This window comes from Sesamum indicum, linkage group LG4 (assembly GCF_000512975.1).
Source record: "Sesamum indicum cultivar Zhongzhi No. 13 linkage group LG4, S_indicum_v1.0, whole genome shotgun sequence".
Taxonomy (NCBI): domain Eukaryota; kingdom Viridiplantae; phylum Streptophyta; class Magnoliopsida; order Lamiales; family Pedaliaceae; genus Sesamum; species Sesamum indicum.
The window spans coordinates 7,686,164-7,699,404 of record NC_026148.1 but is presented as its reverse complement, the minus strand read 5'-3'; positions in this window follow the sequence as shown (position 1 = coordinate 7,699,404).

Here is a 13,241-nt window from a genome sequence, read left to right as displayed (position 1 = left end):
AGGATTTAATCAAGCTTTATCTTAGCTAATCCTATCCATTTCCCACAGGAATAGGAAGCACTATCAGTTCCATGGAAAATTAGGATATTCTTCTATAAATAAGGGACTCATCCCCAAGCGGAGGGAAACCTTCACCCTACAGAAATTTGGCTGCTAGTCTGGCTCGCGTCCACCACATTCATATATGCAATTGTTTCTATTTTTCTATCATTACTTCTTATTCTTTAATTGATTTTCATTATTTAGAATTATTATTCTTCAAATCCAGTACTAAATTGAGCGTCGGAGTGCTAATATTTTGTTTTTGCAGGTCTCTTTCTTTCGAATACTACTTGAAGCAATTCAGGCCAACGCTTAAGCTGGATTTCGTTGGACTCGTGCTAAAACAGCACACATCACTATTATATGTTTGTTCATACATATATAAAACTAACATATATATAAATTAATATACATATATCAACCAACCCCCTTTCCTTCTTCACCCCCACCCTCCACCATCCCTTTTCCTTCTTTTATCCTCCTCTACCCCCTTTCCATCTTTCCCATCTCCCCTTTCCTCCTTCTTTCCTAGTCGTCGCCCCTCCTGATGCCGCAAATCCGCCATCGGCCATCAGTTTCACAATCGTCCAACATCATCTTTTTTTCTTTTTTTTTAAATATAACCTAATTTTTTTGATCGATTTGGCCGAGTTTTGATCGAGTCATACTGGGTTTGACCACCCCGATTCTAATACACATACCCCAATCGACCTCAGGTCCGATTCTTGGTCGAACCGGCCAATCTGATTCGCGTTTACAAAATATGAATGTGATTATACATAGATCTCTTATAAATTCTAAAAATTAAATTAATTATTTCTAATGTTCATTTCTGTAATATCAATAAATCATTCCATTAATTAAAATTAATTAAATTTGCTTATATTAGCAAAAGAAATAAACTAATAAGAAACAAAGTTTAACCTCGATTGACTTGCTAGCGAATTATTGTAGGTTAAACAATTTTTTTCTAATCTAACTACCCTTATATATTTTCACATGCTATGCATGCGAGGAGGTATATTTCACTCTTATAAGGGTAGATTGGTTCGAAAATACTTCTTTGCATGCAATAATAACTTAATCGGAGCTAAATGCAGATTTTTATTCATTTTTTTGCTACATCAACAAATTCGGTGAATCTAACTAACAGACGGATCTATTTGTTCAAACACAAACAAACACTCAAGTCAGTAGCTGTAATTGTTCAAACCACGGGGATGTTTACGTGTAATTACACCAAACCTCAAGAAAGAATGGTGTAATTATCACTGTATAATTATATATATACGTGAATGATGTGTTCTAGATTTCAGTATGAAAAAATCAATATGGTCTGGGAACGCGGCAGAAGCATGAAATAAAAAAATTAACATCGGTTCAAATGGGTGTTCCCTTTGAAATTTTTGGGCGTTCGATATTTGTCAAAAGCATAATAGCAAACATATAAACATGCTGAACATGTGGCTAGAGGATGAAACAAAAAGCATAGAAACATAACATGAAACTTTACCTTTTTGTTTCTATAGATGCGCATCAACGTGCGTTGTTCCCTTTACGTTCTCCCATTCCGTTCACTTGAGAATTTAAAGTAGAATTCCTCTAGGTTTTCCACAACACAAAATGAAAAGATATAGTTCTTTTTCTATTACTAGATCGACAAAGAACAAGAAGGAAAAACAACTCCAAAAAACACTATTGTTTAGTGCTTTTGGATTGTTTTATGTTCTAATTTGAATCCAATTCAATATAGAACAAAAGGAGAATAGTTTTAGAGAGTAAAAGAGAGCAAAATTCGTGGCTTGTGTATTAGGTTATATTGGATATGTGTGTAGTTTTGTATATTACGTACAATTGAATATAAAATTCATTACTACCAAGTTTGCCTCCAACCAACCTATACACACACATGCATATAACTTTCAACCATGATGAAATAACCACTCCATTATGTTCATCATGATGAGGAGTTTCAACTCCTTAACTTGCTCAAACCTCCCTCAAATGGGCTTGGACTTCAAATATACACCGGGCTTGATATAATCAAATTAAATCAAGTCAAACCAAAGTCCATTGGACAATAACTAATTAAGTTAATTTTAGCCCAATTAAGTTCAAAGATTCATTTAATTGAATTAAATAAATCTAAGTTCAAATACTAATTAATTGATCCAATCAATTAATTAAGCCAAATCTAATAAATTAATTCAATTAATTTAAAGGTGTTAAGCCCAATTAATTAATTTTTGAGACATCCATCAAATAGATTATTAAATAAATTATTCAATCATTTATATATTCTACTTGAATTAATTTAATCCAATTAAATTAATTTATTTCTTCTCGAATTAATTTTAAATTAATTCTATCAATTTCATAGTAATTTGTGTGTGACTCTTTAGGTTCACCTTCAGCTAAACTTGTATATTGTGTCCAACATAAATAATTAATTAAATCTAATTTTATTAATTAACTCTAACTAACCATTAATCAAATACGCCTGTCACTATAGGTAGCCGTCTAACAACGGTCTATGGCACTAGAGACTAGGTGAATGTTGGCATGAACATTTAGGCTCTCGAGTTCCGTATAGGTATGGTCCTTTCATCGACCATCTCCCGGTCCTTTCAACGATATACCGTCTTGAAACTCTTATCTTCCAAGTACGATATCTCAACATCCGTATATCCAATAAGTCTAAAACTTTACCAAATGTATATTTTTATAAGTTTGATAATATCTAACGGTTTGATTTGAATTTTAATGGCCTGACTAATCCATGTTGTTCAACAATGTAATATGATAGTTATATCAATGTTATACTAAATATATAAATTTTGCAGATCGTGAACATAAATTAATCTCAACTATATCTATGAAAAAATTTGGTGATTCGATCCCAATTTAATCTAATAATAATAATAATAATAATAATAATAATCGTACCACCCCCTACTCACTATATCTAATTATCACTATTTCATCATTTCTTTAATTAGAACTCATTCTATAACTAATTCCCTTTCAACCCGTAAAATAAATTCTAATTTATTAATATAATATATATATATCACAAAAGATAATAGATATCTCCAAAAGTTTACATATACCCTCACTAGATGACCTCATGTGCATAATCTCAAGAAAAATAATACCACAATTTTAAACACCAACCCGATAAGAGACTAGAATATTTAACAACCAAACAGCCAAAAACTCCTACTTCAGATGTCACGACTGACCCACCTAATAAAGACGACGGCACAGCTCAAAGTCCAATGTGGCTAGTAGTTCGACCTATTCCCTGAAAAGTACGTGGCAAGGAATGAGCTACCTACTCAATAAATATAGTTAATCAGTCTATATATATATAAACAGGCAACGATTCACGTACATCCAGTCACATCGACTAACAATCATTCGTCATATAGCAACATCAAATATAAAGAATAATACATACCCACAACTGTAAATCAACCAACGGCATAATATTTGACGTTATCATTTATTACTAAGCCCCTACTTACTCTAATGTGAGTACATCAATCAATGGTTTCGGCAGCTATTATCATCTCATCGTCATATCATATACAGCACAGGATACCCGTTGTATGTGATATCCCCACACTCTTTTACTCCAGTTGTGTAGCAATATCAGCACAGGACATCACAACAAATATGGTATCCCCACAGCACCCCAATGTGTAGCTAACAAAACAGGATATTTCCCGTTGCCCGGAATACCCCGTTACCCTAAGCGCCATGGTACCTAGCTTAATTCATATATTTTTCATATCACATCATCATCACATTATCATAAACCATCGACTGTGTTCCCAACTAGGTAAGCATCATCTTTTATTTCAATTCACGATCATCATTCTATTCTTTATAATAATTACTTCCTCAATAATAACTCCTAATTTAATTTCATACAACAATCAATTATACAATCACCATATAATCATATCCCGCATGTCCCTGCATTATAATCACATATGACATATAGTAATAATTTCACCCAATTAGCTATATTTACCTTAAATCCCAAAATGCTTCGATTTCACGAGAGACTGCTCAACCCTCTACTTGGTCGTCACGTCCTATAATATAATATTATACGTGTGATCAATATATATAGAATATTATAAACTCTAAATAAAATATTATATAATGTTTGTACATTTCCCACTAATTTTTTAATATTCTATTTATATTAACGTCCAAACCCCTGTTCTATTTTCTTTTAAATAACTATCTTTTCTAAGCTTCTTAAACGTATATTTAATTTATCAACTAATTCATAAGAATTCCTTTAATCAAACCCCTTATATATTTATAACTATCGTTTTCAATAGCATCCTTAAATGAGATTATCATTCAAAACCTCATCTTCCCTTCTTAATAACATAATATTTCTTAAATATAATTTTTCGAGACATTTCTATGAATTTTCTGTCAATGTATCGTTGCTATATAATTTAATTAAACAATAATACATAGAATTACATATTTGATTAATCATTACGATGGAATTGTATAAATTAGCTATAATAATAATTAAATCTAACAAATCTAATATTTTAATTAACCAACTATATCATTTTTATAGCAAATATGATATTTATTTCGACACCAATTTAAATAGCCAAAATCATAAAATACTCCAATAAAATAGTACATCGCTCAATATAAACTATATTTAATAAAAGGACTAATTAAATAATATAATTATATAAATTAATAAAAATTAAAATAAAAAATATTACCTCTATTTTTCTTTCTCTTTCTCTATGTGTATATTATATATATGTGCAATGAGAGAGAGGAGAGAGAAGTGAGGTGGGCTTGGCCGCCACTCTCATCCACTCTCTCTTTTCATTTTATATGTATATATCTATATACATATTATTATATATATGTTTATATATATTATTATATATATAATATTATTATTATTTTATTTATTTAATTAAACTTTTCTCAAAATATCCATTACGTCCTTTTTAATTTTTTTAATTAATATAATTTGCCCCTAAATATTATTACGAACTCCAATTTAATCCGTTTAGGTTTTATTATCTCCCAAATACAATTTATAATTTATTTACTAATTAAATCTAAATTTCTAAAATTACCAATTAGTCTTCGAATTATGTGAAAAAATTCTACGGACATCAGAATGATAATAATAATATTTATGATGGTTGAACAATTCTAATTATTATTTTATTATATGTATATAATGAGATCAAAAAGTTTAATCAATAATTACGATATCTTAAAATTCGGGCACCCGATTCATACTAAATATAAATATATATAAGACTATGTCTATTAGATCATATCAGACAGTATGATTTAAAATCACATGGGCTGATTCAGCGATACACCATCTTGAATGGTTATTCTTATGTTCCGAGTACGATATCTCGACATTCGTATATTCAATAAGTTTAAAACTTTACTGAATGTATTTTTCTATAAGTTTGATTATATCTAATGATTTTTATCTAAATTTTAATGGCCCGACTAACCCATGTTGTTCAACAATGTAAGATGATAGTTACATCAATGTTATACTAATATTTATGAATATATAAATTTTGCAGATTGTTAATATATATTAATTTCAACTATATCTATGTAAAAATTTAGTGATTCGATCCCATAATTTAATATAATAATAATAGTAGTAGTAGTAGTAGTAATAGTAATAATAATAACAACAATAATAATTACAAAAAATATATACCAAAACCGTGTTATGCCTCTTTCTCTTTTTTTCTCGTTCTTTCTCTTTCTTTCTCATCTGTCATTTCTCCCCAAATCCAACTCCTAAAACCCTAGCTCCAAAATAAAAATTTCAACTCCTCCATCTACCAACGGCAACAAAGACGGCGCTAGCTGTTGTGTTAGCCAACCACCAATGAAGAGGGCTTCAGATGAGAATTGGTTTCCAGGTGAAATTGCACATTGTTCACTCCTACTCTGCAAAAACACACCCCATTGATTACTCTTTCCATCTAGTTCTTTAGTTTAGATCATAGAAATGAGAGTTTTTCTGGGTATTAAGATTACGTCTTGTTCAGCCAATTACCAAACATATAAAACATCAATTAGTTTCTAGTAAAAGGATTCCGCTTCATAGACATATATATAGCAGCTTTTGGGGAGTTAGTGATGTCGAGTTGAGCATAACCTTCAGATACATTTCTTCCATGTTATTCTGTAGCCACTTTCTCCATTGTTCTGAATGGTTCATTGGTTGGTACCAATTGTGAACTTTGTCTTTTGTTTTCATCTTCAATTTCCTAAATGGGATTTTGTTTTTTTGGAAGTTTATTTGCTCGAGCTCGAGCTCGACACCTCTAGATAATCCTTATAACGACCACATCGAAAATACAGTCATCTCTCGCCAGATTCAGGATATAGCCATCATATGAGATGCGACTGCCATGATTCCTCAAGTCGAAGGACTAATTCTATCGGAGCCAAGAATTCAAGTCATACTGATCAAGCCTCCAAGGCTTTCATATGACGACTCCTGCGAGTCAGTTCAATAAGTTAACAACCTTGTCAACTAATCCACTAAAATTGTATAAACATCCCATGTCTATCATCGATTAAACATGGCACTCATCCAATGAATACAATACTTAGTGCAAGTCTCTATAACACTCTCGACGCCCAGTCTCGAAATTCTCGACTTGGACGTTTCAAACCAACCCTTAGAAGTTAGTTTCATAGCTGTCATCCAATGCACAACCCAACTATATAAGTTATTCAATTGGTATATGGCATTTTTTTGTGATGTCAAAACAACGTTGAACGTAAATATTAAGCACAACAAACACATGGTGCCACAGATGAATGGTTACTACATTCATCAAGATAATATTGCATTCATAAAGATTGCTAAATGGTTTCCAAAACTGCCAATCCAATTGGCTTTCTGGTCACCTATTCTAATACTCTTGTCTCTTGAGACATTGTATTTCATAAGGACACATTTTCTTACAAACGTTATGTTTCCACTCCTGAGCCTTCTTCTGCCGTCATTCCTATCCTATACTCTATCCCACTACCTTTGACCTAACCCTGAACATCATCTCTCCTCCTCCAACAACTGAAACAGAATCCTTTGTCCCTCCTCCTCATTTTGTACCATCCACTTCACAATTTCTTCCTAGACGATCTCATAGACACATAAAGCCCCTTGTCTGGTTAAGTGACTTTTAGTGTGATTTTTCTTCTGATTCTTTTGTTAATTCTCTGACTTATACCCCATCACACAATGCATTTTTTGTTGCTTTGTCTACTGTCCAAGAACCTAGACATTATTTGGAGGCTAAGGGTAAGTTAGAGTGGGAACGTATGATGGATGAAATTGCAGCCTTGGAGAAGAATGAAACTTGGAAGATTGTGGATCTCCCCAAGAGAAAAAAATCTATTGGATGCAAGTTGGTTTACAAAGTTAAACTTAAGCCTGATGGAAAGCATTGACAAGTACAAGGCTCGTTTAGTTGCTAAGGGTTACAATCAAGTTGAGGGAGTGTATTATTTTGGAAAAAATTTCCCTGTTGCCAAGGCAATTACAATGCATGGCCAATTAATCAAGTTGACATTAATAACGCATTTCTTCATGGTTTCTTGGATGAGGTATCATGTGCGCCAAGGGCAGGTATGTAAGTTGAGACAGTCCTTATATGGTCTCAAACAGGCTTCTTGCCAGTGGAACTTGGAACTGACTAAAAAGCTTCTTGCCTTTGGTTTTTCCCAATCACCTCATGACCACTGTATGTTCATTTGTGGCACTACACAGGGCTTTCTTGTTTTGCTTGTGTACGTGGACGATGTCCTTATTACTGGACCTTCAATCTCATATTGAAGAGGTTAGATCTTTCTTGGATGATAAATTTACAATTAAGGATATTGGACCCGCAAAATACTTTCTTGGTCTGGAGATAGCTCATCTGCAGCTAGAACATCAGCAACTCAACACAAATACGTTGGGAACATAATTCAGCGTATGGGCCTTCAATATGCTAAATTAACTGCCACATCTCTGCACTTGAGTTTGAAGTTGTCTTCCCATGATCCTAATTCCCTGCTTGACCCTAAACCATATCGTCGATTAGTGGGTCGTTTGTTGCACTTGAGCTTCACTAGGCCTGATATTCTTTCGGTACATAGCAATTAAATCAGTTTGTTCACAAACCTAGACAATCACATGAATGCAGCATTACATCTAGTAAAGTATTTGAAGGTCAATCCTGCACAAGACCTGTTCTTCCCTTCTTCGAATCCTCTCACTCATGACATATTATGATGCAGATTAGGACAGTTGCGTCGATTCACGACATTCTTTGACTGGTTACTGCATCTCTTGGCCATGCCTCTAGTGTCATGGAAACCGAAGAAACATACAATCGTAGCTCGATCTGCTGTTGAAGCTGAGTATAGGAGTTTGAGCACCATCATTTGCAAACCGTAGTGGATTTCACACTTGCTCCAAGATCTCCAGGTTCCTTCCTCCATTCCCATTCTACTTCATTGCGACAATCAAGTTGCCATCCACATAGTTGTGAACACGGTTTTCCATGAACGAACGAAATATTTGGAGATTGATTGTCACTTGGTTCATGACAAATACAAAGAGGGGGTTGTTCTTCCGCTCCATGTTCCCAGTAAATCACAGCTTGCAGATATTTGTACTAAGCTACTTCCAGCCTCTGCCTTTCAATCTTTCTTGTCCAAGTTGAACTTGGTGCCGTTAGATCAGCTTGAAGGGAGGCTGATGCACGTACTCCATCTTCATGTTTCAGGATTCAAACACTCGCTATCATTCTATTGTTCCATTATCGCGTTTGCACATAACTCGTGTATTTTGTGTTTGCGTCTTTGTAAGTAAAGTAGCAGTTTAATAGTTTTCAGGTTGTTAGGAGTTAGCTACAGATAGTTTGTTCTGTTCCCGCCTTCTACATCTATTAAGGAGTCTGCCAACTCATTTTCATTTGAATGAAGAATTTTATAGATACTCTGGATACAACTGCAGTTGATCTCTTGATTATGGCTTCCTTCTTTAAATTTCCCCTGTTTCCAAAGCTCTTACGGTGCCAATTTTGTTAGTTGTTGCTTCTAGTCATGCAATGACAATTAATCAGGTTCACATATAATAACGCATTTTTTCATGGTTTCTTGGATGAGGATATTTACATGAAAGCTCCTAATGGGTATTCTGTGCGCCCGGGGCAAGTATTTAAGTTGATAAGGTCCTTATATGGTCTTAAACAAGACTCCCGCAAGTGGAACTTGGAACTAACTGAAAAGCTTCTTGCCTTTGGTTTTTCCCAATCACCTCATGACCATTGTATGTTCATTCGTGGCACTACAGAGGGCCTCCTTGTTTTGCTTGTGTACGTGGACGATGTCCTTATTACTGACCTTCAATCTTACAGATTGAAGAGATTAAGTCTTTCTTGGATGATAAATTTACAATCAAGGATCTTGGACTCGCAAAATACTTCCTTGGTAACACCTCTGCCCTTGGGTTTGAAGTTGTCTTCCCATGATCATAATTCCCTGCTTGACCCTGAACCATATCGTCAATTAGTGGATTGTTTGTTGTAATGACCTTCACTAGGCCTGATATTTCTTTCGGTTCACAGGAATTAAATCACTTTGTTCACAAACCTAGACAGTCTCACATGAATGCAACATTACTTCTAGTAAAGTATTTGAAGGGCAATCCTGCACAATGCATGTTCTTCACTTCTTCAAATCCTCTCACTCTCATGGCATATTGTGATACAGATTGGGCTAGTTGCGTCGACTCACGATGTTCTTTGACTAGTTACTGACTCTTCTTGGGCACAGCTTTGGTGTCATGGAAAATGAAGAAACAGACAATCGTGGTGCGATCTACTGCTGAAGCTGATTACAGGAGTTTGGGCACCATCGTTTGTGAATTGCAGTAGATTTCATACTTGCTCAAGGATCTCCAGGTTCCTTCGTCCATTCCCATTCCACTTCATTGCGCAAGTTCCCATCCACATAGTTGCAAAGCCGGTTTTCCATGAACGAATGAATCATTTGGAGATTGATTGTCACTTGGTTCATGAAAAATACAAAGAAGGGGTTGTTCTTCCGCTCCATGTTCCCAGTAAATCGCGGCTTGCAGACATTTTTACTAAGCTGCTTCCAGCCTCTGCCTTTCAATCTTTCTTGTCCAAGCTGAACTTGGTCCCTTTACCCATTCAGCTTGAAGGGAGGCTGATGAATATACTTCATCTTCATGTTTCAGGATTCAAACACTCGCTATCACTCTGTTTGATGTAGGTCACGCGAAATCCGGATTGGGTCACAGGGTCTGATCGCAAAGTTGGGTTGCTGAATCCTTCTTTCGAACTACCTGTTAGTGGATCCTGAGAACAAAGCAAATGTGAGACTAGCCAATGGCCCTCCGATGCTTAAGTTAGACAAGTGAGGTCGAAAAGATTAAAATAAGGTCGAATGAGATCAAAAGATGGCGGTAAAAGTGATGAGATAAAACGTTTGAATAATCATAAATGAGACTATTTATAGCCGTACAGTACCCACTGTGTATGTGACACGTGGTTCCAATGAAATTGAGCTACGTCATCTTCTGTAAAGCCTGCTGCCGCCACTGACTTTCCTGGTGCATTGGGCCCCATGCAATTAGTCAGAGAAACATAAAAGAAATGCTTAAAAGTATATGGGTATTTTAGTAATTATGTAATTTCTCTCATCATTACTCCCCCACTTCTCTTACTGTCATTAATGACACTAAGGGAAGTGAACAGGCGTCTGTCAGGTGCGAGAATCGGAGCCCTTCATCATAGTACACGTGTTTCCTTCCCGTAGAGTGTGAAGAAGCACACTGCTTCAGATACTCCCCTATATATAGTCCTTCTTTTGAACATCATTGACCACACCTTCCAGTTAATCGCTTTCGATCTCCCCCTGCGAGCTCCCCTTCTTTCCTTCAGGTACTACTAGAATCCTTTTATTTTCGCTTTTATAGTAGCATGTCTTATAGGACTAGGTCTAGGAGCCTTTCTGATTCTGAATCTGCATCTTCATCGGGCTCAGATTCGAGTTCCATGTCGGGGTGGTCTGCAAGCTCCCAAGGGAGGTCACTGGTACATCTCACGACCTTACTTCCTCCCTTCTTGCTTCCCATTCTAAAACTCCTGAAGAAACTGCTGATTCAGATGATGTTCCAATATTTCAAAAGTATTCTGAAATGATGCAACACAAGCCATGGTTAGCAATGACTAGCACAATTAAGATGCCTATTGTGCAAATAAAAAGAAAATATTTTATCCCTGATAGATATGAGATTATTCTTCCTCGATCCTTTGATCGGATGCATCAACCTCCAAAAGGTTGTTGTGCTATATCCCTTCCCCACTTAGACGCAGGATTGCGTTTCCCTCTGCCCCGTGAAGTAAATGATATTCTCACGAGGTTAGATGTTTGTCCCATGCAGCTGTCCCCAAATTCCATAAGTCATATCCTTCTATTCATCACCATTATGAAATACCTTGATCTTCCTCCCACTTTCGACAACTTCTGGTCCCTTTATAATATTACTGCCTCAAAAAGGTCAGGCGAAATCGGATGGTTCTATCTGACCACTCGTAAGGATTGCCGTTATTTGGATGATTTGAAATCAAATGTGGGTCCTTGGCGAGATAGGTTTTTCTTCATACGTCCTCCTCCTGGCTATTCCTGGAACTTTCGCCTTAATTGGCAACAATCTAAACCCAAACAAAAAACTTATGGGGAGGGGCTCGACAGCGACCTCATCAACTATATCACCCTATTTTGGTATCTTCCCAAGGTCTTGCTGCAAGACAAAGTGTTAAAGCTCGCGGGCCTCTCCCCAGCCCCTATTCCTGTCAAGGGCTCCTTAGGTGATTTTAACTTCCATTGTTTTTCATCTCCTTTTTTTTTAAAAAAATATCCTGTTAACCTGTTCTTATGCAGAATCCACAATCATGCTTGCCAGGATCGCAAATAAATCCCGGGCTAAAAATGGAACATTGCCTCCCTCCGTTGATCGTGAATTAGCTCGCGTCGCTGCTATTCAAAAGGGCAAAGGCAAGGAGGGTGAGACTTCTGTGCCCTCTTCTGCGATTCCCTATGCTTCTGAACAACCCCTTCCCTTCCGATCGAATAGCCTTCCCCGGACATTGAGATAGTCGAGGTCTCTGAGGAACAGGGTCTGAAACAGAAAAGAAGCAAGGGAAAAGGACATACAAAGACCCCCGAACCTACAGAAAGCAGAAGTAAAACTGGAAGCGAACCCTCTTCCAAATCCGACCGACAAAGCCGATTAGAGGCCAAACTCCCTGCCGACCGAGTTGCCGAGCCCGTCAACCGTCAGAAATTTTTAACCTCACAGGAGGTGTGGAAGCACTCAAGGGACGAGCGATCTCCTCCAATTCGGGTCACTGAAATGTCGGGTGAAAAGTGGGTGCCCGACTGGAAAATATCTAAGAATAGCAGAGTCTTGCGAACATTAGCCGGCCAGGACTCTTGGGAGATATACAAGGCTGCTTGCCTTGAACATGACCAAATCATCTTAGCCCAAACCTCCCATACTTCTATCGAAGAGCACTTGGCACACAACATTGCCCAGGTAAACAATGATCTCAATACCTTGTAGACTTGGTTAGTTTCTTGTGAGATAATCCCCTCTTCCCTTGGCAGGTGATGGCTTTTTCTCACAATCTTTCCCTCCAATGTTCTGTGTGGCACCATGAAAAGATTGCTGCTGATGCCAGGGCGCTAGACCATGAGAAGCAAATCCTCGAGCAGCAGACTTTGATCGAGTCCCTGCAATCCGTATCATCCGCCTTTCTGCTCGCCTCTTCGATCATTCGCTGCAATTCTTCCTTCATCATCTGTATCATCCGCTCCTCCTCTCTCCCCTGAGTTTCTTCCATCTGTTGATCTCGTTGAGATGACACTTCCATTTCTAGTTCATTCTCAGTTTTCCACAGACGGCGCCAAATGATGTAGGTCGAGCGAAATCCGGATCGGGCAGGGTCTGATCGCAAAGTTGGGTCGCTGAATCCTTCTTCGAACTACCTGTTAGTGGATCCTGAGAACAAAGCAAACGTGAGACTAGCCGAGTAGCTCTCGGCGATGGCCTTCCGATGCTTAAG